Source organism: Chionomys nivalis, chromosome 17, assembly GCF_950005125.1.
Source record: "Chionomys nivalis chromosome 17, mChiNiv1.1, whole genome shotgun sequence".
Classification (NCBI taxonomy): Eukaryota; Metazoa; Chordata; class Mammalia; order Rodentia; family Cricetidae; genus Chionomys; species Chionomys nivalis.
Genome location: NC_080102.1, coordinates 57,993,605 through 58,020,908, shown reverse-complemented (window position 1 = coordinate 58,020,908; position 27,304 = coordinate 57,993,605). Strand labels below are relative to the sequence as shown.

The window sequence follows — 27,304 nt, the reverse complement described above, 5'->3', positions numbered from 1 at the left end:
AGTGAAGGGAGAACAAAGTAGCCAGCAATGTAGGTAGAGAGGGATGCAGGAAGGTGTAGGAAGGCACTTAGCAATTTGGGGTCTTTTTAGTTTGGGATGAGTGAAGAGATGCTTCTCTTGCTGGGTCTCTGTCCAAATAGGAAAGTAGATTGGTTGCTTCTTGGCCTCGCTGAACTAACAGGTTATCACCCCAACATCTGACTCCCAAGTCTTTATTGGTAAATAGAAATAAAGAGGCTTAGTTAACACTTATGTTTGGTGACTGTGGCCAAGCTGGTACCAGCGGGACCAGAAATCCCACTAGGCCTCAGCCTATGTGGTGAGGTGTTGACTGTCGGGCCCTGGGGAGAAGATAGTAATTAAAATGCAAGTAGATTCAGGTTCGGCCATGAAACTGACAGAAAAACAAGAAAAGATTCATAAAGGTGAGCTCTTGGCTTCTTTTTTATTGGTTTGTCAGGACGGGATTCTCTGTTTAAACAATCATGACTGTCCTGGAACTCGCTCTGTAGACCAGGCTGGCCTCAAAGTCACAGAGGTTTAGCTGCTTCTGCCTACCAATTGCTGGGATTGAAGGCATGCACCACTGTGGCCCGGCACATGGCAATTGTTAAAGCTAGGAAAGTTGAGGCGGAGGACCAGCAGTTCAGGTCATCTTTGGATACACAGTGGTCTTCAGGCCAGCCTGTGCTACAGGAGACCCTCTCTCACCAAATCAAAAAGCAAAAGCAAACAGAAGAGCAAGGACTGCTTTTGTCTTGTACATGAATGAGGTTCCCAGTATTTCAAAAGTAACCTTGCCTGTGAGACACAGAGCATGGACACAAGTCCAACACCTGAGGCAGGAGGGCGGTGCTCAGCCTTTTTGTGTTCTTGAAGCTATGCTGCCTTCACCTCGCCTAAGTAGTCAACAGATTTACCCATTAAAAGGACCTCACAGGACCCGCCAAGAACCAGCTATGGGGCATAAGCCAAAGAAACTGGATGGAAGTTAACGAGATTTCAAGCAGGATGTTCGTTCTGTCTATAGAATGTTCACACCCCTAAAGCATCGCATGTGGACACATTACACACTTAGTTACTGGCTAGGAGCTCTCTGAGGTCGAGGCCAGCCTGGTCTACAAACCAAATTCCATAACAGCCAGAGCCACACTGAGATGATCCCTGTCTGGAAAAATAAAAGATGAGATGAAAGAGTTTTCCTCTAGCCCAGGCTTGTGATAATCAGATAAAGACAGACCTTGTCAACAAAATGTCCCCTTGTTTCTTCCAAAAGGACAGGTATTTGGGGTGGGTCTCTGGAGTGCTGGGCAGAACATCCCAGCACTAGGTAGTTTTGTTCTAGAACGTGTTCCTTGATGTCTCTGGCAAGCAGAACTGATCCTTTGCTTCCAAATGATTATTGCCCCCACCCCTGTGCCTGATAACACATGAGCTTTAGTACTGCAATCGCCCTCCCCCCTGATAGAAAATGAAAACGTCCCACAAAAGGCCATTTTCAGGCACACAGAAGGACAGAAGATGATGGAGGGATCTGGTGTGCTATGTCCCACCAAGGAAACTTCCTCTCTTCCTCAAAGAACAGCTTCTTTTTAGACTTTCACTTTTTCTGTTCTTGAATCCTTTTCAGCTGCCCTGTTCCATCACTAGCATCACAAAATGGTATCTACCTCTTACCTCTGGCTCCCTCCATCTCTGACTTTGAACTGCTAGGAAGATCCTAAGATAACCACTTTGGAGGAGGCTTTCTGCTAGAGCAAGGCAGACATCCACCGGTGCCCTTCCTTAGGACACCATCCAGTGTGCCTGTCAGTCCTCTGGACAGGAGTCCACATGACTTGTCCTGGACTCGGAAAGTACCTGACTGAGTTAATAAGTGAGAACACCAAGGGACTTGGAAAGGGTGGGCGGGAGGCAGTGAGATCAGGGGAATGTGGTCAAAGCTTTCCATGTGCGTGTAGGTAAATGTCACTGTGAGAATACTCATGTTGTAGAGTCAATGTAAACAAATGTTTAAAAATGGTGAACGAAGGAATGAACCCAGAGAAAATATTAAAACTAAAGATTAAAATAGAGTAAACATCTAATTGATGCAGATAATAAAAATTGCCGCAAATTATACCCCAGACTGAGTAAGAAAGAAAGGAAGAAATGGTTATTTTCAATCCTGTAAACCCAAACCTCTAAACACCAAATCTGTGACCTTAGAAGGAAACTCACTGTATTCAGATTCAACAGTTCGTGAATATCCACCAAGTGCGACCAGCTCACTAATATCTAAATCGCTGTTTCAACTGAAGATCAGCCTCTGAACTGTAAGGAGAGGAGGCAGCCTCAGCCAGAGCAGTTAGGCAACAGGGTTCTGTCATTGTGAGGTCAGAGCAAGAAATGGACCAATGACGGCTTGGCTTAGATCACTGGTTTTCTTCACATTCTGTCCCTAAGTACAGGAAGGCTGCCCTGGTCAGTTGGAACGTAGGGGCCTGAAGAGTTAGCATTCACTATATCTACCTTTTTTGTTCATTGTATCTGTTCTTTTCATTCTTTTGTTCTTTGGGGGACCTGTCACCCAGCTCCCAATTAAATTATACACAGTCGCTTCTTACTTACAATGCCTAGCCTTAGCTTGGCTTGTTCCTTTCCAGTTTTTCTTATCTTTGAATTATCCTGTCTACCTTTGACTCTGGCTCTAGGCTTTTTACTTTTTTTTTTAAATCTCTATGTATCTTACTTTGATTCTTTCTCAGTGGCTGGGTAACTGGATAGCTTTCCCAAGCATCCTGTTCTCCTTGCTCTCTTGCTCTTTCTCTGTTCCTTTCTCTACGATTTCTCCTTCCATTTATACTCTCTGTGCGACTGACCAACCTATCCTTTCTCCTGCCTTATGTTTGGCCATTAAAATTTTCATTAGCTCACCAGGTGTTAGACAGGCACAGCATCACAGCTTCACAGAGTTCAACAAGTACAACCTAAACAGAAGTCACACACTTAAAATAATATTCTAAAACCCCCCATGACCTACCTTTTCCTTCTGGTTTTATTTACCAGGTTTTCCCCAACTTTGAAACATGGCCACATGCTAGGGATCAGAGTTCAAACACAGGATCCTTCCTTTGGGATTACACATCCAAACCCTAATAGAAACCCTTTCCACTTTAATACTCACAGTAGGTGGAATCATGTGAATTATAACAGGCTCTGGATGTTGTCCTTCACCAGGTATGGACACTGTATACTTGTCAGGAGCCATTTTCCCAAAGATGATATCGGGACCATTGTCCTAAGAATATTTGTAGAAAGCCCCTCTACCTTGAGAGCTGTTTGCTAATGGAACCTGCCTCACATCCCAAATATCTTGATAGCAGGGACCATTGTTGTAAGAATATTTGTAGAGAGCCCCCACATCCCAACTACCTTGAGAGCTGGTTATTAAGCGGAGTCACAAAAAGAATATTTCCACTTACCAGGTGTGCTGAATAGTGAATTTTGCTACTTTGGCAAAGACCGCCACCCCAATCCAGGTTCCTCATCCAGGGGCTATATAAGCCACTGCCATTACACTAATAAACGGAGGCTTTGACAAGAGAATTTTTTTTCTTGGCCTCGTTTCTCTCTCTCCCCCATGTTCTTTCAGGTAGCACCTCTTCAGACCCTGGAATAACTGGACCTGTTGCGCGGGTACAGTGGCGCCCGAACAGGGATCTGAAGAACGGCCAAGTGTTGGACGGAAGCGCAGTCCTGGGACGACAACAAGAAAGAAAAGAAGGTTCTGCCAGCTGTAGGACTTGGACAGATATGAAGGATGAGGCAGGCGGAGGTTCACTGTCGCCCAATAGACATGGGACAATCAATTTCAAAGGAAGAGAAATTCATCCAAGAATTTAAATAGTCACTCAGAGAGAGAGGAGTAAGAGCTAAAAGGAAAGATTTAGTAGACTTCTTTTTATTTTATTGATAAAAAATGCCCTTGGTTGGTGTTGACAGGGCCAGAAATTCACCCCCAGACATGGGGCAGGCATTAGGTAAACAGGATGTGTTTGCTTGTGGACTCAAAAGGGGGTCCCTCGAGATGTGAGAAGTAAGGGTACAATCCACACAACTACGTCTGCCAAGCAGGCTGGCTGCCAGGCCTAGAGAGCCTATGTCTTAACCCCCTGCCATAGAGAGCCAAAGCTGCCAGGCTGGTTTGCTATTAAGGGAACTAGACTCAGAAAACTACAGCTTCATGACAGTAAAGCAGGTTAAATATGCTTCTTATCCGTTTTATAATTTTGCTTCTTGGTCAAAAGTCTTTAGTTTGTAGGCGTATAAATTTATGTCCAAGGTAGATTAATTTCAGTACTGTGGTTCTTTAGGAAAGTTTTCAAATCAAAGATTGTAATACATTCAGAGGATTTTAAAATTGTTTAGGATATCCTGAGTTTTTATTTCTTTCTTATAAAGTTGAGGATTGTTCTTTTGAGTTCTATGAGAAATTTTGCTATAATTTTAATGAACTTTTACATTAAATCTGTAGGTGAGTTCATTGAAGAATGTTGCTATAATTTTAATGGACATTTACACTGAATCTGTAGATTGCTTTCAGTGAGATTGTCATTTTTTCTGTGTTTCTTCTACTTTCCCTAAAATATAGGAGATCTTTTTAGTTTCTAAAGTCTAAATTTATTTTTCTTAAATGAGTTGAAATTCTTATCATACAAAATTTTCCATTTGTATGGTCGGCTCTTGGGTGTGAGTCGAGTTGTCTCAGCTTGTGGTCCTTTCCTGCTGCCAGGTGTTGCTTCAGGGTGGACTGCTGAGACTCAAGCCTCTTACTAAATTCATCGAGGGCCAGAGCTATGCTTTAACAAGTGACAATGGTTAAAAATAAAAAACATTTCCTGCTTCACAAGCAGAGATAACAGGACTCAAACTTCAGTCCTACTTGCTTAGAGTTACTCCAAGATATTTTGTCGTATTCATGGCTATTTAGAAGGACGATGTCTCATTTATCCTGGTGTGAAAGCGATACATTTGGGTTGTTTTCAGATTCTGGCTATGATAAAGTAATTCTACTGTAAGCATAGCTGAGTGTCAGGAGCCATGTCCCCCCAAATTATTATAGGAAGCACCGCCATGAGGAGTTTTGCAGAGAGCTCTACTTCTCAATTGTATTGAGAATAGTCTTATTGAAAAAGCCTATCCCACACCCAAACTAACTGTTAATAGAGAGCTATTTGTTAGCGGAACCCACCTCACATTAGAAACTATCTACAGAACTAGGTGGGTCAACTTGTGACTTCCTGACCAAGGAATCATGACCTGACCGACAGTAACCTCTTGGCCTACGTGCCCGGCGTGGACCACGTGGCACGATCCTGTGCCCTAGCCCCCCAAGCTCCTCATCCAGGGGCTATATAAGCTGTAACCATGACTCTAATAAACGGAGGCTTCGACAAATATGCTTAGCCTCATTCCTCTTATCAGCCCATGTCTTTCAGGTGGTACCTCTCCGTGACCCTGGAATAACTGTCCAGCCAGGCGGGTTACAGACCCTAGACAGAGTAACCCGTCAAGGCAGTCGACAGCTGAGCACATGTCCTTATGGTATGGTTGAACAACTTTTGTATTTAGGCCCAAAAGGGGTATTGCTGAGTTTTAAGGTAGATATTGGCCTATTAAAAATAAATAGCCATAATGAGGGCCCCCCAGTGCTGGGGAGACTCTCAGTCAGGTCTCGGGATAGCAGGACCCCCAGTGACTCACGGGAGACCATCCTTGCTGTGGTCACACGGGGCTTTGGTTGATGGGATGGGATGGGGGCCGGTACACTGGGGCCCAGTCTCGTGGCCCATGCAGGGGAGGAGTTCGACCCCGAGTGACCCGGAGAAGGACTTTTTGAGGGAAGAAGCCGCGGCCCAGTAATCCAGAGAAGTCTTGGAAAGTTCCAAAAATCCAGTGATGGTCACAAGGGGGCAACTCCCTGCCTCTCAGGACCACTCCCAGGGTCCTGATCAGCTAGTTCCTAGAACACTATGGTGATGGTCGCAAGGGGGAGACTCCCTGTTTCTCGGGATTGTTCTAGGGATTGCGGTCTGGCTTTGTCTTCAGCTAGTTCCTGAAACACAGTCGCTGAGCTGGCTGGTGCTGGATTTTTGATTCTTCTCTTCCTGCTGGGGCGGGGGTCTGGATTTATCTAGGTCTTTCAATACTATGTATGATCCAAAAGTGGCTGTGCCAATTTGCACTTCCAGCAATGGAGTTTTTTCTTTACCCACATTTTCTTAAGTATAAACTGTTAGTAGTAATTTTTAACCTTGGTCATTTTTACAAGGATAAGTTGAAATCCCAGAGTTTTGATTTGCATTTCTCTGATGGGTGAAGAATTTTATGTTTGAGCATTTTTTAAGTGTCTCTCAGTCATTTTTAAGTTCGTCTGTTGAGAGTTTTCAGTTTAGGTCTGTAACATATATTTTTATTGGATTAATTTTTGATAAGTAACTTCCTGAGTTCTTCATATGCTTTTGGAGTCGGTTTATGATAAGTAAAGATCTTTTCCCACTCTATAGTCTTGTTATACAGAAGTTTCTCAAATCAGGAGATCTAATTTATTATTTCTCTCTGTGTTTGTGCCACTGAGGCTGTGTTTGAGACGTGGCAAAGCGTACTTCTAAGTTTTTCTCTGTGAGGTTCAATGTAACTTTTATATGTTGAGGCCTTTGACTCATTTAAACTTGAATTTTATACACGGAGATGGATGTGGATCTATTTTTATTCTTCTACATGTTGATGTCTATTGAGGCCCAAATCATTACTTAAAATGCTTCCTTTACCCATTTTCCTATCTGCAGGCAGTCTTACAACTGAAGAGGAAGATAGCTTATAAACTTTTAATTAGATATTCAATGGTTAAAGCCCTGGTTATATTATTTTTATGGGAGACCTTGAGCAACTAGGTAAAATTCTTACAAAAAACAATGAGCCTGTTTCCAGTAGAGAGCTTATAAAAGCTGCCTAACAGGTACTCAACAAGTACAGTATAAATCACAGGTAAAGTATACAATAATCAACAAGTACAGTATATTACAGCTATGGCAAGTGTGTGTATTAAATGTAAAACTTATTCTACAACAGTTTTATGAAAGGGCAAAATGCTTTTTATGGCTCAACCTTCCAAGTTTTGCCAGTTAAGATATTAAACTCTTAATTTAGAACAGTAGCCTGTTTGGTACAAAAGGGCAGAGAAAAATCTGGAAGATGCTTTGAAAGAATATTGACTATGATCAATGTTTCTTATACTAAACAATAAATTCATTGATAATTTTAAGATGGATTCCTGGACAATTGTGCTTGCTCAATTAAAGGCCAGAACAATAATCTTTTCCCAGATGATCATTGCTACAATTCACACAACTGTATTTTGCTAATGTTGTAGCTACAAATCCCTTAAAAGACTTTATATTAAATTTTACAAATGACTCTTCCAATGGAAGAACTGCATATATGGTTAATAATAAAAAGAAATTATGGAGCGTACCAAGGCCTTGAAAACAACATATATAAGTTGCAAACAGATCCTGATGCAAACAGGTCTGACATGATGCACCAAGCTCACCTTTACTAAGGCAAGGTAACAAAGCCTCTGCAATGAATTTTGAAAAGACCTGAGCTATATATATTTGGGGTTGAGGATATGTTTATGCCTTTTTTTCACAGAAAGAAAATAAAAACTGGCCCCGATGATGTCGTAGCTGCAAACACACCATAAAGGAGTTCCAGAAATGAGTTGGAAGGGAATCCTTGATCCAGTCCTTCCCTGCCCCCATGGAGAGGAGTACCTGATAACAGGACCTGCTACACCTCTCTACAGGGTGTCATTCTGCATCCAGAGAGTCCAAACAAAGCTTGAGATAATTGCCAAGATGTGCTTCAGGTAGCTGAATCCAGCTCAGCTCACCCAGGAATCCCACCTGCCCTGAAGCACAAATTCTGAGCTGCTTCCAAACCTGGGAGCAGACACAGATGCCCTGTTGAGATGACCTGACCATGGAGACTACAATTTTCTGCAGTTTAAATTCTGTTTGTTTTGGAGCTAAGATGAAGACTAAACATCTGACTGTTTTAATCTTTGGGACACAGAACTCATTTTGATTAAAATATTAACCCCTCTTCACGTAGAAGGGGGAAGATTGGGGTTTTAACTGTTGCTCAGAGACTGGAACTGGTGGTGTTTAACAACAATGTCTGTCATTGTGCTCCTACTGGAATTGACCTAATGATATTTGTAACTGTTTATAGATGTTGGGAAAAGTTTGACACACACTGTAGAAAGTTTGGGTTTAATGCATATGTTAAGAATTTTAGATTTTGATCCTTTACACTGCCCTAATTTTTGGCAGGCAGCACTCGTAATTTTATGTTGGAGTGGTACTTAGGAAGGAGTATATACCATAGGCCAGACTAAAAGGTGTGTACTGGGTTTGGAAGGTGCCCTTTCTTCTTGTCCGGAGATCGAGTCATTGATGTCCAAATTATACCTTTACTCAACCTATACGAGATACCTCACAGTCTTTTCATTAATTATTCATGCAGAGGACCAATGATGGGATTATTGTGGAGCCCTCCCCTGAACAGCACATCATACAGAGGCCATACAGGCCGGCTCAACATGGCATGATGTCAGGTGAACGAGGATTGCCCTCCACATAGCCTAAGACAGGGACCCTGCGGTCAAAGACCTGCTTATTTGAGGAGCTCCAAGGAACTAATGCTACCCATGAGACACCCCTCTGTACCCAGGAGAGGAAAAAATGTTCCACCACTCAAGAGGAGGGTCTCTCCTTGTCCCAGTCCTTTAGGTCTGACGACGTGGTTAGAATCTGACCTGGTGCCCTCCCCTTAATAGCTGCCTGCCTTATACAAGGAAAAGGGATTTCTCAGGAACCATTTTCCCAAAGATGATAGCAGGTACCATTGTCCTAACAATGTTTGCAGAAAGCCCCACCACCTTGAGAGCTGTTTGCTAATGGAACCTGCCTCAATCCCAGTTATCTTGATAGTAGGGACCATTGTCCTAAGAATGTTTGTAGAGAGCCCCCACATCCCAACTACCTTGACAGCTGGTTGTTAAGCGGAGTTACAAAAAGAATGTTTCCACTTACCTTTGCTGTCCCGGCAAAGCCCCCCACCACAACCCAGGTTCCACATCCGGGGGCTATATAAGCCGCTGCCATTACGCTAATAAACGGAGGCTTTGACAAGAGAATGTTGCTTGGCCTCGTTCCTCTCTCTCGCCCATGTTCTTTCAGGTAGCGCCTCTTCAGACCCTGGAATAACTGGACCTGCTGGGCGGGAACATATACTTGCTTTCTCTTCCTGTGAAGAAACATCATGACCAAAAACAACTTGAGGAAGGAAGGTTTACTTCCCTTTCACTTTCCTATCAGAAGCTACCATGAGTAGAAGTCAGGGCAGGAAGTCAAGACCAGAACCTCGAGGCAGGAACCAAAGCAGAAACCATGGAGTAAAGCCACTTACTGACTTGCTCTCCTTGACTCTCTAAGTCAGCTTATTTTATATATACAGCCATGACCTCCAGCCCAGGGACATCAGTCACTGATTGAAATTTCCCATAGACTTACCTATTACATAGTTAAGTTCCTTCTTCCTCAGATTACTCCAGCGTGTGTCAAATTGACAAAATCCAACTGGCACACACTGACACCCATCTATTAGTGGGCGGGGAGCATGGTCCACTTCTCACAGACCCTAACATGCTGTCATGACTTTTGGCTCATGGAACCCATCACATCCATCCTCAAAGCAGTTCCTTTTTTAGTAGACTCAGATTGATCAGAGTAACATGGTAGCCTCTGACTGACTCTGGGATGCTGTGGCAATGCTCTGTTTCCCAGGACACACCAGGACAAGTGACTAACTTCTACGGAGCTGAGAGGAATAGACTTTGTCACATTTTCTCCATAAACTCTTCATCCAATTTCCCACCAGACAGAAAACTAGGACCCCCAGTGTGCAGTGGGTTGATATGTTCAAAGTGATAAGAGGAAAAAACTCCATCAGTGGTCCTGGAATCCGCACCCCTGAAGGAGGAGGCACACGTGGTTTCTTCAATGAAACCTGATGTTCTGGGCCAACATTTTAGGGAAAGTAGAGGGGAAAATCCTCTCAAAATAAACCAAATAAACACCAAAATAGTTGAGAATGCAAATGAAAAATTCAGAGCAGACCTCGGTGCTAGGGCAACTCCCAAGTAGCTTTTCTGAGTGTGTTTAGACTCCTTTAGCTCTCATGGCCCCTTAGATGATTTTAGTTCTGGTTTGTGTCTCTGTCCGTGTGGATTCTAAACCTGGTACAGTTGGTGCTGTCCTAGATCCAGGCCTTTAAGAACTTGTGCCTCAGAAATACCAGCCATTGCCACTGCGTTGAGCCATCTCCTACGGCTAAGGCTCTCGTTGTTGTCACCGTCTGACCTCCAGTCCCTCAGAGCCACACCCCAACTTCTCCAAAGGTCTCCACTGCCTGCTTGTCCTGCCAGTCGAACCCAAGACCGAACCACAAGATCAGCTATCCACTCCCAGCTCTACGTTTTTAAAGCATTTATCGTTTTTAGTGAGATATAATTTTCTCCCCTCCCCTCCCAGCCTCCCCCTCCCCTCTACCCTCTCCCATGACCCCATGCTCACAATTTACTCAGGAGTTGTCTTTTCCTACTTGCCATGTCCATTAGATCCATGTGTGTCACTCTTAGGCTCCTCTTTGTTGTCTAGGTTCTCAGGGTTATGAATGATCAGCTGGGTTTTGATGCTTTCTGCATTCATCCTTTTGCCTACAAATTTCAAGATGTCATTATTTTTTCTGCTGTGTAGTACTCCATTGTGTAAATGTACCACATTTTCTTTATCCATTTTTCAGTCGAGGGTCATTTAGGTTGTTTCCAGGTTCTGGCTATGGCAAACAATACTGTTATGAACATAGTTGAGCACATGCCCTTGTGGTATGATTGATCATCCTTTGGAGATATATATATATCCCTTTGGAGATATATATATCCCAAAAGTGGTATTGCTGGTCCTTGAGGAAGGTTGTTTCCTAATTTTTGGAGAAATCACCATACTGATGATCAAAGTGGCTGTATCAGCTTGCACTCCCACCGGCAATGCAGGAGTGTTCCCTTTACCCCACCATTTATCCACTCCAGAATATTTGGTGTTTGGATCTTGGCCATTCTGACAGGTGTAAGATGTTATATCAGAGTTATTTTCATTTGCATTTCTCTGAAGGCTAAGGATGGTGAGCATTTCCTTAAGTGTCTTCCAGCCATTTTTGATTCATCTGTTGAGAGTTCCCTGTTTAGGTCCATACCACATTTTTTTTTCTTTCTTTTTTTTTTTCTTGCTGATTTTTTTTATTAATTAATTAATTTAATTATTAAAGATTTCTGCCTCTTCCCCGCCACCACCTCCCATTCCCTTCCCCTCCCCCAATCAAGTCTTCCTTCCTCCTCAGCCCAAAGAGTAAGCAGGTTTCTCTGCCCTGTGGGAGGTCCAAGGACCACCCACCTCCATCCAGGTCTATTAAGGTGAGCATCCAAACTACCTGGGCTCCCACAAAGCCATTACATGCAATAGGATCAAGAACCCATTGCCATTGTTCTTCAGTTCTCAGTAGTCCTCATTGTCCATTATGTTCAGCGAGACCGGTTTTGTCCCATGCTTTTTCAGTCCCCGGCCAGCTGGCCTTGGTGAGTTCCCGATAGATCATCCCCATTGCCTCAGTGTGTGGGTGCACCCCTCGCCGTCCTGAGTTCCTTGCTCGTGCTCACTCTCCTTCTGCTCCTCCTTTGGATTGTGAGACTTCAGTCCAGTGCTCCAATGTTGGTCTCTGTCTCTGTCTTCTTTCATCGCCTGATGAAGGTTAATATTCAGGGGGATGCTTATATGTTTTTCTTTGGGTTCACCTTCTTATTTAGCTTCTCTAGAGTCACGAATTATAGTCTCAATGTCCTTTGTTTATGGCTAGAAACCAAATATGAGTGAGTACATCCCATGTTCCTCTTTTTGGGTCTGGCTTACCTCACTCAGGATAGTGTTTTCAATTTCCGTCCATTTGTATGCAAAATTCAAGAAGTCATTGTTTTTTCCTGCTGAGTAGTACTCTAATATGTATATATTCCATACTTTCTTCATCCATTCTTCCATTGAAGGACATCTAGGTTGTTTCCAGGTTCTGGCAATTACAAACAATGCTGCTATGAACATAGTTGAGCATATACTTTTGTTGTATGTTTGGGCATCTCTTGGGTATATTCCCAATAGTGGTATTGCTGGGTCAAGAGGTAGGTTGAACCCGACTTTCCTGAGAAACCGCCACACTGCTTTCCAAAGTGGTTGCACAAGTTTGCATTCCCACCAGCAATGGATGAGAGTGCCCCTTTCTCCACAACCTCTCCAGCAGAGGCTATCATTGGTGTTTTTGATTTTAGCCATTCTGACCGGTGTAAGATGGTATCTTAATGTTGTCTTGATTTGCATTTCCCTGATTGCTAAGGAAGTTGAGCATGATCTTAAGTGACTTTTGGCCATTTGAACTTCTTCTGTTGAAAAGACTCTGTTCAGCTCAGTGCCCCATTTTATAATTGGATTGATTAACCTTTTACGGTCTAATTTCTTGAGTTCTTTGTATATTTTGGATATCAGACCTTTGTCAGTTGCGGGGTTGGTGAAGATCTTCTCCCAGCAGTGGGTTGCCGTTCTGTCTTAGTGACAGTGTCCTTTGCTTTACAGAAGCTTCTCAGTCTCAGGAGGTCCCATTTATTCAATGATGTCCTTAGTGTTTGTGCTGCTGGGGTTGTACGTAGGAAGTGTTCTCCTGTGCCCATGTGTTGTAGAGTACTTCCCACTTTCTCTTCTATCAGATTCAGTGTGTTTGGACTGATATTGAGGTCTTTAATCCATTTGGACTTGAGTTTTGTGCATGGTGATATATATGGATCTATTTTCATTCTTCTACAGATTGACTTCCAGTTTTGCCAGCACAATTTGTTGAAGATGCTCTCTTTTTTCCATTGTATACTTTTAGCTCCTTTATCGAAAATCAGGTGTTCATAGGTTTGTGGGCTAAAGTCAGGGTCTTCTATTCTATTCCATTGGTCGACTTCTCTGTTTTTATGCCAGTACCAAGCCGTTTTCAGTACTGTAGCTCTGTAATAGAGTTTGAAGTCAGGGATGGTAATGCCTCCAGACAATCCTTTATTGTATAAGATTGTTTTGGCTATCCTGGGTTTTTTGTTTTTCCATATAAAGTTGATTATTGTCTTCTCCAGATCTGTGAAGAATTTTGATGGGATTTTGATGGGGATTGCGTTGAATCTATAGATTGCTTTTGGTAGAATTGCCATTTTTACTATGTTGATCCTCCCAATCCAAGAGCAAGGGAGGTCCTTCCATTTTCTGGTATCCTCTTCAATTTCTTTCTTCAAAGACTTAAAGTTCTTGCCAAATAGATCTTTCACTTCCTTGGTCAGAGTTACCCCAAGGTATTTTATGCTATTTGTGGCTATCGTGAAAGGTGATGCTTCTCTGATTTCCCTCTCTGCTTCCTTATCCTTAGTGTATAGGAAGGCAACTGATTTTTTGGAGTTGATTTTGTATCCTGCCACATTACCAAAGGTGTTTATCAGCTGTAGGAGTTCTTTGGTAGAGTTTTTGGGGTCGCTTATGTATACTATCATATCATCTGCAAATAATGAAAGCTTAACTTCTTCCTTTCCAATATGGATCCCCTTGATCCCCTTATGTTGTCTTATTGCTATTGCTAGAACTTCAAGCACTATATTGAAGAGGTATGGAGAGAGTGGACATCCTTGTCGTGTTCCTGATTTTAGTGGGATGGCTTTGAGTTTTTCTCCATTTAATTTAATGTTAGCTGTCGGCTTGCTGTAAATAGCTTTTATTATATTTAGGTATGCCCCTTGTATCCCTAATCTCTCCAAGACCTTTATCATAAAGGGGTGTTGAATTTTGTCGAATGCTTTCAGCATCTAATGAAATGATCATATGGTTTTTTTCTTTCAGTTTATTTATATGGTTGATTACATTGATAGATTTGCGTATGTTGAACCAGCCCTGCATCTCTGGAATGAAGCCTACTTGATCATAATGGATAACTTTTCTAATGTGTTCTTGGATTCGGTTTGCCAGTATTTTATTGAGAATTTTTGCGTCGATGTTCATGAGTGAGATAGGCCTGTAATTCTCTTTCTTGGTTGGGTCTTTGTGTGGTTTTGGTATCAGGGTAACTGTAGCTTCATAAAAGGAATTTGGCAATGACTCTTCTGTTTCTATATTGTGAAATACATTAAGAAGTATAGGTATTAGCTCTTCTTGGAAGTTCTGGTAGAATTCTGCATTGAAACCATCTGGCCCTGGGCTTTTTTTGGAAGGGAGATTTTTGATAACTGTTTCTAATTCTTCGCGACTAACAGGTCTATTTAGATCGTTCACCTGGTCTTGGTTTAGGTTTGGTATATGGTACTTATCTAAAAAAGTGTCCATTTCTTTTGCATTTTCCAGTTTTGTGGCATACAGGCTTTTGTAGTAAGATCTAATGATTCTCTGAATTTCCTCTGTGTCTGTGGTTATGTCCCCCTTTTCATTTCTGATCTTATTTATTTGCGTGTTCTCTCTCTGTCGTTTAATTAGTTTGGATAGGGGTTTGTCAATCTTGTTGATTTTCTCCAAGAACCAACTTTTTGTTTCATTGATTCTTTGGACTGTTTTCTGTGTTTCTATTTTGTTGATTTCTGCCCTCAGTTTGATTATTTCCAGTCTTCTACTCCTCCTGGGCGCGTCTGCTTCTTTTTTTTCTAGAGCTTTCAGGTGTGCTGTTAAGTCCCCAATGTATGCTTTCTCCGTTTTTTTTAAGTGGGCACTTAGTGCTATGAACTTTCCTCTTAGCACTGCTTTCATCGTGGCCCATAGGTTTGAGTATGTTGTCTCTTTGTTTTCATTAAATTCAAGGAAGACTTTAATTTCTTTCTTAATTTCTTCCTTGACCCAGGTGTGGTTCAGTAGTTGACTGTTCAGTTTCCATGAGTTTGTCAGCTTTCTGGGGGTAGCTTTGTTGGTGGCTTCTAACTTTAATCCGTGGTGATCTGATAAGACACAGGTGGACACTGATATTTTTTTGTATCTGTGGAGGTTTCCTTTGTTTCCAAGTATGTGGTCAATTTTCGAGAAGGTTCCATGAGCTGCAGAGAAGGTGTATTCTTTCCTATTTGGGTGGAGTGTTCTATAGATGTCTGTTAAGTCCATTTGATTCATTACCTCCAACAATTCTCTTAATTCTCTATTAGTTTTCTGTCTGATTGACCTGTCCATTGGTGAGAGAGGTGTGTTGAAGTCTCCTACTACTAGTGTGTGTGATTTGATGTCTGCCTTGAGTTTTAGCAATATTTCTTTTACATAAGTGGGTGCTTTTATATTAGGGGCATAGATATTCAGGATTGAGACTTCATCCTGCTGAATCGTTCCTGTTATGAGTATAAAGTGTCCCTGTCGATCTCTTCTGATTGATTTTAGTTTGAAGTCAGTTTTGTTAGAAATTAGTATGGCCACACCTGCTTTTTTCTTAGGACCATTTGCTTGAAAAACCTTTTCCCAACCCTTTACTCTGAGTAGATGCCTGTCTTTGTGGTTGAGATGAGTTTCTTGCAAACAGCAGACTGTTGGATCCTGTTTTCGTATCCAATCTCTTAGCCTGTGCCTTTTTATTGGTGAATTGAGACCATTAATATTAAGTGATATTAATGACCAGTGGTTGTTAACTCCGGTTATTCTTACTGCTTTTGGTAGAAGAGTTTGTGTGTCTCCCTTCTTTGAGTTGTGCTGTTGAAGGGTCGCTAGATGCCTGGGTTATTGTAGGCAGTGTTGGCAATGTTGGATTCCTTGGGTTGTGATTTTCCTTCTATTACTTTCTGTAGGGCTGGATTTGTGGCAACGTATTGTTTAAATTTGTTCTTATCCTGGAATGTCTTGTTTTCTCCATTGATAGTGAACGATAGCTTGGCTGGGTATAGTAGTTTGGGTTTGCATCCATGGTCTCTTAGTTTCTGTAGTACCTCTATCCAGGACCTTCTGGCTTTCATGGTTTCCATAGAGAAGTCAGGTGTAAGTCTGATCGGTTTACCTTTATAAGTTACTTGGCCTTTTTCCTTTGCAGCTCTTAATATTCTTTCTTTAATCTGTATATTTTGTGTTTTGATTATTATATGGTGAGGGGACGTTTTTTTTTGATCCAGTCTGTTTGGTGTTCTGTATGCTTCTTGAATATTCAAAGGAATATCTTTCTTTATGTTGGGGAAGTTTTCTTCCATAATTTTGTTAAAAATGTTTTCTGGACCTTTGAGCTGTGCCTCTTCTCCTTCTTCTATCCCTATTATTCTTAGGTTTGGTCTTTTTATTGTGTCCCATATTCCTGAATGTTTTGTGATGAGAATTTGTTGGTTTTGGTGTTTTCTTTGATCAGTCCGTTTATTTTCTCTATGTTGTCTTCAGAATCTGAGATTCTTTCTTCTATCTCTTGTATTCTATTGATTATGCTTGTTTCTGTAGTCTCTGCTCGTTGACCTATATTTGCCATATCCAGCTGGTCCTCAGTTTGTGTTTTCTTCCTTGCTTCCATTTCAGTTTTCAATTCTTGGACTGTTTCCATTACCTGTTTGATCGTTTTTTCTTGGCTTCCCAGGGTATCATTTACGTATTTACTCATTTCTTCAAACTTTTTGTTATACTTCTCATCCATTTCTATGAGGGCGTTTTTTACATGTTGTTTAAGGGACTCTATTGCTTTCAAAAAGTCAGTTTTTTCCTCTTCTCCTGTGATAGGGTGTTCAAGTCCTTGTGTTGTAAGATCATTGGGTTCTGGTGTTTTCATGTTGTTTTTCAGATTGTTGGGTGAATTCTTGCCTTGGCGTCTGCCCATCTCCTCTTACCAATGCTATCTATTGGGTTTGATTTAATTGTAGTGGGGCAATCTGTTCTCAGTGCAGGCTTCACTGTTTCTTGCCCGCACTATCCTGTATCCAGTGCCTCCGCCGCCCGGGCCTGCCTGCTGGTGCCTCCGCCGCCCGGAACTGTCTGTGCGCCGGTGTTTCCGCCGCCTAGGCCTGCCTGCCAGTGCCTCCGCCACCTGGGCCTGCCTGCGCGCCGGTGCTTCCGCCGCCTAGGCCTGCCTGCCGGGCCTGCCTGCCGGTGCCTCCGCCACCCGGGCCTGCCTGCACGCCGGTGCCTCTGCCGCCCGGACTTGCCTGCGTGCTGGTGCCTCCGCCGCCCGGGCCTGTCTGTGCGCCGGTGCTTCCGCTGCCTAGGCCTGCCTGCCGGGCCTGACTGCCGGTGCCTCCGCCACCCGGGCCTGCCTGCACGCCGGTGCCTCTGCCGCCAGGACTTGCCTGCGTGCTGGTGCCTCCGCTGCCCGGGCCTGCCTGCGTGCCGTTGCTTCCGCCGCCTAGGCCTGCCTGCCGGTGCCTCTGCCGGCCGGTACTGTCTGTGCGCCGGTGCTTCCGCCGCCTAGGCCTGCCTGCCGGTGCCTCCACCACCTGGGCCTGCCTGCGCGCCGGTGCTTCCGCCGCCTAGGCCTGCCTGCCGGGCCTGACTGCCGGTGCCTCCGCCACCCGGGCCTGCCTGCACGCCGGTGCCTCTGCCGCCCGGACTTGCCTGCGTGCTGGTGCCTCCGCCACCCGGGCCTGCCTGCGCGCCGGTGCTTCCGCCGCCTAGGCCTGCCTGCTGGTGCCTCCGCCACCCGGAACTCCCATACCACATTTTTTACTGGAATATTTGTTCTGTCGATGACCAATTTCTTGAGTTCTCTGTATATTTTGGAGAACAGTCCTCTGTCTGATGGGGGTGGGGTGGGGTTGGTGAAGATCTTTTCCAAGTCTGTAACTTGCCATTTTGTCTTGTTGACTATGCATGTTCTCTGCTTTACAGAAGCTTCTCAGTTTCAGGAGGTCCCATTTATTAACTGTTGCTCTCAGTGTTTGTGCTACTGGGGTTCTATTTAGGAAGTGGTCTCCTGTGTCAGTATGTTCAAGTGAATTTCCCACTTTCTCTTATGAGGTTCAGTGTGGTTGATGTCATGTTGAGGTCTTTGATCCTTCTGGATTTGAGCTTTGTGAATGGCGATAGACATGGATCTATTTTCATTCCTCTACATATTCATATTCAATTATGCAAGCACCACTTGTTGAATATGCTTTCTTTTTTCTATTTTCTATTTTATTTCTTTGTCAAAAATCAGGTGTTTGTAGGTGTATGGATTGATATCCATGTGTTTGATTCACATCCATTGGTCCTCCTGTGTGTTCTTATGCCAGTATCAGGATGTTTTCAGTATTGTAGCTCTGTAGTAGAGTTTGAAGTCAGGGATTGTGAGGCCTTCAGAAGTTCCTTTATTGTACAGGATTCTTTTGGCTATCCTGGATTTTTTGCTTTTCCATATGAGGTTGAGTATTGTTCTTTTGAGGTCTGTGAAGAATTTTGCTGGGATTCTGAGAGACATTGCTTTGAATCTGTAGATTGCTTTTGGTAAGATTGCCATTTTGACTGTGTTAATTCTGCCTACCCAAGAGCATGGGACATCTTCCATCTTCTAGTGTCTACTTCAAATTCTTTCTTCAAAGATTTAAAGTTCTTGACTCACTGGCTGCCACTCAACCTGGAGGCGGAGGTCAAAGGGGAAACTTTGTGGACCGCATATCGATGAGCACCTGAACAGGAGCTGCTGTCCTTGGATCCGGAAGAGATCCGGAAGCGCCTGGAACTTACTGAGTGCCGGTTCCATATCCGCCGCCATGATACTGATCCGGGGTCTTCCGGGGGACTTGATCAACCAGGAAGTACACAATCGTCTGAGCGACTACGAACTCAAGGACTGTTGGTGGACAAATACAGTGACAGCTTTCGTGACCCTGCTGAAGCTGCCTTCAAGGCCTTCCACCAGAGCCGCCTTCAAGAGCGGGAGCTGTCAGTTCAGCTGCAGCCTACAGAGGCTCTGTTGTGTGTGGTCAAGCTGGCTCCCAGCCTGACCCAGGCAGTGTGAGGAGCTGGTGCGGCCCTTTGGCAGCCGGGAGCGCTGCTTCCTAGTGTACAGCGAGCACACAGGCCATTCTAAGGGCTATGGCTTTGCAGAGTACATGAATAAAGACTCGGCTGCCAGGGCCAAGTCTGATTTGCTGGGCAAGCCACTGGAGCCCCCCGAACACTGTATGTGCATCGCACAGATGCTGGGCAGCTGCCCCCTGCCTTGTTGCACTCCCGGTGCCTCTGTGTGGACCACCTGCCACCTGGCTTCAATGATGTCGAAGCCAATGCCTACCTTCTGTCAGCTGCCGTGTGGCCAGGGTGGGCAGCTGAAGGGCTTTGCAGTACTGGAGGATGAGACAGCAGAGACGGCAGAGGCTGCACAACAGCTGGCAGTCGGCCTGGCCCTGGGTGGCAGTCACCTTCGTGTGTCCTTCTGTGCTCCAGGTCCTCCTGCCGCAGCATGCTGGCAGCAGAAATTGCTGCCCAGGCCATGGCTCTCAATCGGGGCAAGGGATTCCCGCCTGAGCCAAACATCCTGCAGCTGTTGGACAATCTGGGCCCATCTACCTCCCTCCAGCTGCTGCTCAATCCTCTGCTGCATGAAGTGCCAGTGGCCAGCAGGGCCTTTTGTGTGTGCCCCCTCCATGCCACGGCTGAACAGACCTGCCCTGTCCACTGCACTGCTCCAGTTAGCCCTGCACCCCCAGATCCAGAAGAAACATGGCATCCTGGGAGACTCCCCTCTGGGTCCCTCCAGGCTGGGGCCCAACCTGTCAATTCCCTCCTTGGGGAGCTGTCTGCAGGTGGTGGTGCTGGCTCTGGAACTGCAACCTGCTGAGGGAAGGAAGCCACAACCCTTACTACCACCACTGCTGGGCCCTTCTGGGGTGACCGGGAGCCCATGAGTCTGCATCCCCCAGCAACCCAGCTCACTCCACACCCAGCCCCTGTGGGGCTCTGAGGCTCCAGTCTTAGTTAGAGGCCTCCTGAAGGACAGTGTGCCTCTGCCAACGACCCCTGGGGTGTCACTGTTGGAGGAGCCCCCAAAGGACTATCCCATCTCCCTGAACCCCTACCTGAATCTACATAGCCTGCTTTCATCCAACAACCTGGCAGGCAAGGAGACCCGGGGCTGGTGACCATTGTTAAATTTCCAAGTGTTTGTGGGCTCTGGAATTAGCATTGCTGTTGAATTCTAATTTTAAGCCATGGAGATCCGATAAGATGCATGGGGTATGTCAAATTTTTTGTATCTGTTGAGGTTTGCTTTGTTACCTAGTATGTGCTCAATTTTTGAGAAACTTCCATGAGGTGCTGAGAAGAAGGTATTTTCTTTTCTGTTTAGATGGAATTTTCTATAGATGTCTGTTAAGTCCATTTGAGTTATCTCGTCTGTTAGAGCCGCTCCCAGCTCTAAATCTGCTCTAGGAGGTGACCTTTGACTCTTGTCAGTGCTTTGACCCTGCTCTTCTGTCAGGGCTGACATGGACAGTCTTCTGGGATGGATGGCTGGAACAAGCCTGCTTTGGTCTCAAGGTCGAGTGGCCTCACAGCAAAACCTGCCTTCAGTCAGGACCAGAAGGGGTTAATCTTATCAAGCCCTGTCTGGAATCTTCTAGGGTGGTTGTACCACTGTAGAGAATTAGACCCTCAGGAAATCCTGGTCTTTATTGTGATAGTCAATGGGAGGCTCCCTCAAGGGACTGAAATGGCTGAGAGGTCTAGTCTCATTCTGGGTCTTTCCTAGTTAGGTTTCCACTGCTGTGATAAACGCCATGACTGATACCAACTCGGGGAGACTGGGGTTGGTTTTCTACTACACTTCACCACCCATCAATGAGGAAAGCCGAGGTTCAAAGCTGGAGGCAGGAACTGAGGCAGAGACCATGGATGAAGTCTGCTTACTGGCTTTGTCTCTGCCTTTCTGCCTTCCTTGTACCACAAAACCACCGGTCCCAGGATCACATTCTCCACCATAATGAGACTAGGCTCCCCTGCAGGAGTTAACAATTAAGAACACACCCTGCAGTCATGTCTGCAGGCCAATCTGGTGGAGGAAACTCTTTGAGGTTCTGGTTCCCAGGTGTGTCTACTAAATAACTGGGGCTATTACTGCAAGGTTTTATTCGTTTTTGAGAGAAGGTTTCTTGAAGCCCAAAATGGCCTCAAATTCAATATTTAACTGAGGATGACCTTGAACTTCTGATCTTCCTGTCTCTGCCTCTCTAGTGTTGGAGTTACAGGCATGTGCCACCAAGCCCGGCTAGAAATTTTGATTCATCTTTCCAGATACATATTATTCCATAATGTAGGGGATCCCGTGGTGCATTTAACTGTCCCTACTTTAAATCTTTTCTTTTATTTACTTATCTATTTATTTTTGCAGTGGGGAGATCATATGTGCAGGACCTTGGGAAGAACTCAAGGATAGGCATGTGCCACCACCCCAGCTTGTGTGTGTGTACATGTGTGGTCATGTGTGTGTACATGTGTGTGGCCATGTGTGTGGACATGTGTGTGTACATGTGCGGTCATTTGTGTGTACATGCGTGTTCATGTGTGTGAACATGTACTCAACTAGTGTGTGATGTCTTTACCTCCTTCTCCCTTTTCTTCCCTCAATCAATCCTTGATTTTGTTTTTTGTCATTGCTTTGAGACAGGGTCTTTCTGTAGTCCTGAAACTCCATATATACACTGATCTTGAACCCACAAAGATCTCTTGCTTCTGAGTGCTGGGATCAAAGGCTGTGCTGCCATATTCAACTAATCCTTGTTGTCTTGTTTTGTGGAGCCAGGATCTTACTATACAGTCCAGGCTGGCATGGAACTTGTAATGTAACTCAGGCTGGCTTTGCATTTATGATCCTTCTGTCTGTCTCCCAGCTGGTGAGATTACAGGCATAGGGCATCACACTGGGTTCTAGGTCCACTTGTTTATTACTTACGACCATGTCTCATATAACCCAGGCTAGCCTCCAACTGGGAAATATTGAGCCAAGGTTGGCCTGAGAGTTCTGATCCTTCTCCTTCAACTTAAGTTCAAGGTCTAAGTAGTGTAAGGATCATGTCTAAGTGCAGGGATTAAAGCTATGTGTCGCCATGCCCAGCTTGGTACTGTTTTCTTTTATCGTCATTTTATTATGTGCTTATTTATTTATGAGTGAATATTTGTGGCATGGAGCATATGTGGAAGCCAGAGGACAACTCGAGGGAGTCTGTTCTCACCCCCCACAACGGAGGTCTAGGGGACTGAAGTCATCAGGCTTGGTAGCAAGTGCCTTTCCCCACTGAGCCCTTCAAAATTTCTGTATAAAGCCGGATGTGGTAGCATATGTGTGCAATCCTACCACTTAATAGACAGTGTGTCACTATCTAGTTTGGTCTAAATTTGGAGCTTTTTTCATTTTATTTTATCTATCTACGTATTTTACTTTTTCAAGACGTGGTATCTAAGTAGTGATGGAAGCAGTTAGGACTCACTCTGTAGACCAGGCTGGCCTTGAACTCACAGAAATCTGCCTGCCTCTGACTGCCTCCTCCCAAGTCCTTGTACCACCACCGCCCAGTTATACAGTTCAGTTTTAAAACACTTTCTTATTTAGAAGCAACTTCAGACTTTGCAAAGGTTGGAAAGAGGGGCGAGGGAGAAGCCTCAGTCAGTAAAATGCCTGCTGTGTAACCATGAAGACTGGAGTTCAGATTCCTTCCATCATATAAAAGCTGGGGACAGTGGGGACAGGCTGATCCCTGAAGCTCCTCACCGGCAGCCTAGCCAGTCTGTGAGCTCCAGGTTCAGTGAGAGTCCTTGTCTCAAAATGTAAGCTGGGGAGAGAAGAAGAAGACACCCAAAAGATTCCCTCACTTTCACACACGCATGACCACCCGTGCACACACACATACACACAAGCTAGGCTGCTGCCACATGTCTGAACTCAAAATACTGAGGAAATGGATGCAAGAAAATAAAGACCAGCCTCATTCCATAGTGAGTTCAAGGCCAGCCTTGACAACATGAAAATCCAAAAAACAGAAAACAAAACCAAAACTAAAAGGAAAAAAAGAAAAAAAAAAAAGAAAGGAATAAAAAAAACTGAAAGGCAGAATAAAGAAGCCCTGTATGGCCGGGTGTTGGTGGTGCACGTCTTTATTCCCAGCACTTGGGAGGCCGAAGCAGGTGGATCTCTGTGAGTTCAAGACCAGCCTGGTCTACAACAGTTAGTTCCAGGACCGCCACCAAAGCTACAGAGAAACCTTATCTTAAAATACCCCGAAGAAGAAGAAGAAGAAGAAGAAGAAGAAGAAGAAGAAGAAGAAGAAGGAGGAGGAGGAGGAGGAGGAGGAGGAGGAGGAGGAGGAGGAGGAGGAGGAGGAGGAAGAAGAAGAAGAAGAAGAAGAAGAAGAAGAAGAAGAAGAAGAAGAAGAAGAAGAAGAGGAGGAAGAAGAAGAAGAAGAAGAAGAAGAAGAAGAAGAAGAAGAAGAAGAAGAAGAAGAAGAAGAAGAAGAAGAGGGGGAGGGGGAGGGGGGAGGTGGGGGGGGAGGGGGCAGGGGGAGGGGGAGGGGGGGAGGGGGAGGTGGGGGGAGGGGGAGGAGAAGGAGGAGGAGGAGAAGCCCTGTATGTACAAAAGTCAATTTCCCTAAACATTTACATTTCTAATCACTTATTTTATATTCCCTGAAACACTCAAATATACATTATAGACATGGTTCTTCATGACAGGAATATTGTCTGCAGAGCAGTTTATCAGCCCAGTGGGCACAAAGGCCGCTATTATCCTGTAGTTTCTGCTCTGCTGGGGCTCAAACCCAGGGCTGTGGGCATGCAAGGCAAGCATTCTGCTGTTGAATTCCACCTCCGGCTTTTGTTTTGAGACGAGCTCTTAGGCTGTCATTGAGTTTGTGATCCTCCTGCTTGGGCTCCACGGAGCTGGGGTTATAGGCACGTACACCTGGCTAGTGCTTTCCTGTTGCTCTGAGAGTCCAAGGGATCATCAGGAAAGGCATGAAAAGGTCTTTCTTCCTAGACCTCCTCTCCAAATCACAGAGATCCACCTGCCTCTGCCTCTCCAGTGCTGGGATTAAAGACGTGCATCACCCCCACCCGGCTCTTTCTTTTATGTGGAGACAGAAAAATCTCACAAAATGTAGACTTGTTGAGCTTGCAAATTAGCCAAGGATAATGTCCAATAAATCTCCTCCCTCCACTTCCCAAGTACAAGGACTAGAGAGCACACCATCTCACTTGGCAAACATATCTCTCTCTTTTCAATTTATAGACGGTAACTGTCAGATTTATTTATTTATTTATTTATTTATTTATTTATTTATTTAGAGACTGAGTCTCACTATGTAGACCTGGCACTCACAGAGAGCTATCTGCTACTGCCTCCTGAATGCTGGGATTAAAGGGATGCACCCCCATGCCCCACCCTCCTTTTGGATATTTTTTTGAGACTTAATTTTTTAGCGAAGGGTAACTAGCCGGGCGGTGGTGGCACATGCCTTTAATCCCAGCACTCGGGAGGCAGAGGCAGGTGGATCTCTGTGAGTTCGAGACTAGCCTGGTCTACAAGAGCTAGTTCCAGGACCGGCTCCAAAACCACAGAGAAACCCTGTCTTGAAAAACAAAAAAAAAAAAAAAATAGACGGTAACTGTCAGCTTATTTATTTATTTAGAGACTGAGTCTCACTATGTAGACCTGGCACTTACAGAGAGCTATCTGCTACTGCTTCCTGAATGCTGGGATTAAAGGGATGCAACCTCATGCCCCGCCCTCCTTTTGGATATTTTTTTGAGACTTAATTTTTTAGCAAAGTGTGCCTTAGAACTAAAGATTATCCTGGGGCCTGTGGATTGGCTCAGTGGGCATGGTAGTTTGAAAGAGAAATGTCTTCTATAAATTCATGAATGTAAGTGCTTGGACCAAAATTGGTGGTGCAGTTTGGGGAAATAATGGAACTTGGAGCACAGGAGCCTGTTAGGGGAAGTATGTCACTGTGGGTGGGCTTAGAGAACTTAAAGCCTTGCCCTCTCTACTTACAGATAACTCTCCCTCTCTACTTCCTGTGTGTGATGGAGATATGCTTTCTCAGACAACAGGCCCTGTATCAAAACAACCAAAAGCTAGCTCATTTAACAATGACATTTTATTTCCAACATAGAAAACATATATTGTCATGATTGGGGAAGATCAGGGGTTAGCACCAGTAGAATCGATCAAGGTGGCCTTCGTTTCTCCCTAGTGCAGGGCCTTGGCTTCTGAGAGGCGTGTAGTCCCGTGCTGCAGAGAGTTGAGACATCCAGGTGACCCACAGTGCTAACAAAGCTGGGATCCCCTTGTCAGCCCACCAACTAAATTCTACTTAACAGTAAGAAGATTCCTCGAGGCTTGGCTTGCTGGGCACTGCCAACCATCTAGCACCAGAGAGGACCACCCAGTGTTCTCAGCAGCAGCATCCTGTCTCGTTCTCCTAGGTCTGGCCGGCAGGATGCTCCTGCAGAGGAGGTCAGGTCTTCTACCTGCTTCTTCAACTAACTCTGTGCTGCTTCCTCTTTTCCCTTCTACTTGTTTGTTTCTTTATAGACCGGCTTCTGTGGATAGCCCAGGATTCCTGGGACAGCAAGTTCTGCAGTTGTAGATCAAGCTGACGTCACAGAGATCTGCCTGCCTCTGCCTCCCGAGTGCTGGGACTAAAGGTCCACAGCACCCCAGGCTGACCTTGTGCTCCCTTACACTATTTTGACTTAAGTGTGTGCAGATGCACTCACACACTATATGGTTACAATGTGTACGTGTGCAGCGGTGTCCGTAGACACACACTTGCAGCTCAAGGTATGTGTGTGTAGCACAGGTGTTCGGTGTCAAATGTCAATGTCAATTCATGGGTGCTGGACACCTTGTGTTTTAACACAGGCTTTCTCAAGGCCACTGAGGTGGAGATGCATCTGCCTCAAAAGGTGGCACACACCTACAATCTTGGCATTCAGGAGTCAGAAGCGGGCAGATCTCTGTGAGTTCAAGGCCAGCCTGGTCTAGAGAGGAATGGACAAACAGAAAAACCCCGTCTCCAAAAGAAAAAAAAACAAAACAACAACAACAACAACAGAACAAAAACGGAGATTCACCTGTCTCCATCTCCAGGAGCCGGGATGGCTAGCTTCAGCAAGCCTGCCGGTCCTTTTCCTTGGATTCTGCACATGAACTCATACCAAACAAGGTAACTAGACACAGTACAGTCAGACAGTCACTGTCAGGCTTCTTGTGCTTCCTAATCTTACCCAGGGCATCGATTTCACATTCTTGCTTAGTGCCAATCGTTTCTCATTATAGACAGTGGGACCAGGATGAACCAGCAATGTGGTTTATGAAGTTTCTTCAGGGACATCCCCTGGGCAGAACATCTATGACAGCTATTTTGTTCTTTTATTAGGATACTGTAGAAATGGAATGAAGTAATTAAGGATAAAATCACGTCAGATGGGTACAGAGCAGTGGAAGCCTCCCTCCCCCATCTCTGAGCACACCCAGTCACCCTAGTTTGTGGCAGGAATTGAAGCAGGGACCCTAGGAAACCAGGCTCACTAACACGAAACTGGTACAGAAGTGCCACAAGGGGGCAGCACAACATCAGAGTTTCTGAGGGGTGGCAGGGCCAGCAGCCTTCCTGCCTTTCTTATTGGCACAGGTGGGGGTCTCCATGGTCCCCAAACCTTCCTGTCAGTGCCTCCCACAGGGCCTGCAGGGAGTACTCACCCAACAGCTCCTCAGTGCTGTGCACAAGCATGAACTCAATTGGCTCAGGCCGATTCCAGATGTGAGTCACAGGAAATAGCCCTGCACATCTGGATGCTTGATTTTCTTCTCTCTGTCAGAAAGATCTTTTGATTCACAAGGAATATGTGGTTGGAATGGGCTGCTATGTCACTGTTTTCTCAGATTGGGGCATTAAGATTTGGGGGTAGGTGCTGTTTGTTTTTAAAATAGAGTGGCATTCCTTCTAGACTGGCCTCCAACCTTCTGTGTTGGAAGATGGCCTTGACTCTCTGATCCTCTTGTCTCTGTCCCCCAATACCGGGATTCGTGGCATGCTCCACCTGGTTTTATTTTATGCTAAAGAAGCCAGGCCCAGAGCCAGTGTGGATGCTAGGCACACTGAGCATTAGTCCTGTCGTTCACTTTCTGTGTTTTAGAGAGAGAGCCACCAGAGCCTAGACTACTGTTCCTC

At 44.8% G+C, this 27,304-nt stretch overlaps 1 pseudogene; it reads left to right on the top strand.

Annotated features, from left to right (window-relative positions):
* The first annotated feature begins 388 nt into the window (after positions 1-388).
* On the top strand, positions 389-20,218 carry LOC130888428 (ribonucleoprotein PTB-binding 1-like; annotated as a pseudogene).
* The last annotated feature ends 7,086 nt before the right edge of the window (positions 20,219-27,304 follow it).